Source organism: Oncorhynchus mykiss, chromosome 13 (assembly GCF_057628025.1).
Source record: "Oncorhynchus mykiss isolate SJ-2025 chromosome 13, ASM5762802v1, whole genome shotgun sequence".
NCBI lineage: Eukaryota > Metazoa > Chordata > Actinopteri > Salmoniformes > Salmonidae > Oncorhynchus > Oncorhynchus mykiss.
In genome coordinates this window covers 7911617-7912500 of record NC_143034.1, presented here as the reverse complement: position 1 = coordinate 7912500, position 884 = coordinate 7911617, and the positions used below count along the sequence as shown (strand labels likewise).

At 58.7% G+C, this 884-nt stretch overlaps 1 protein-coding gene across 2 annotated transcripts in view; it reads left to right on the top strand.

The window, feature by feature from the left end:
- txndc11 (thioredoxin domain containing 11) overlaps window positions 1-52 on the top strand; it is a 20288-nt gene extending 20236 nt beyond the window's left edge. The window contains exon 11 of one of the 2 annotated variants that reach the window (XR_016485578.1): window positions 1-52. This exon is cut by the window's left edge and continues 751 nt beyond it. The gene's annotated coding sequence lies outside the window, so the exon portion shown is untranslated. The other variant, XM_090194788.1, reaches the window with a different exon arrangement.
- Window positions 53-884: the final 832 nt, after the last annotated feature.

Below are 884 nucleotides of genomic sequence, written 5' to 3'. Positions count from 1 at the left end.
TCTGAGAGCCAGGGAGACAGAGAGAGGGGAGGAGGAGAACGAAGAGGAGGAGACAGGGGAGGAGACAGGGGAGGAGACAGGGGAGGAGAGGAGTTATATGGCCTCTTGACAGGGGAGGAGAATACGCTGCTGAGGGTTTTACTGGGACCTCTGAGAGCCAGGGAGACAGAGAGAGGAGAGGAGGAGAACGAAGAGGAGGAGACAGGGGAGGAGACAGGGGAGGAGAGGAGTTATATGGCCTCTTGACAGGGGAGGAGAATACGCTGCTGAGGGTTTTACTGGGAGCTCTGAGAGCCAGGGAGACAGAGAGAGGGGAGGAGGAGAACGAAGAGGAGGAGGAGACAGGGGAGGAGACAGGGGAGGAGGAGGAGGAGACAGGGGAGGAGGAGGAGGAGGAGACAGGGGAGGAGAGGAGTTATATGGCCTCTTGACAGGGGAGGAGAATACGCTGCTGAGGGTTTTACTGGGAGCTCTGAGAGCCAGGGAGACAGAGAGAGGAGAGGAGGAGAACGAAGAGGAGGAGGAGGAGGAGACAGGGGAGGAGACAGGGGAGGAGAGGAGTTATATGGCCTCTTGACAGGGGAGGAGAATACGCTGCTGAGGGTTTTACTGGGAGCCCTGAGAGCCAGGGAGACAGAGAGAGGGGAGGAGGAGAACGAAGAGGAGGAGGAGGAGGAGACAGGGGAGGAGGAGACAGGGGAGGAGAGGAGTTATATGGCCTCTTGACAGGGGAGGAGAATACGCTGCTGAGGGTTTTACTGGGAGCCCTGAGAGCCAGGGAGACAGAGAGAGGAGAGGAGGAGAACGAAGAGGAGGAGACAGGGGAGGAGGAGGAGGAGGAGGAGACAGGGGAGGAGAGGAGTTATATGGCCTCTTGACAGGGG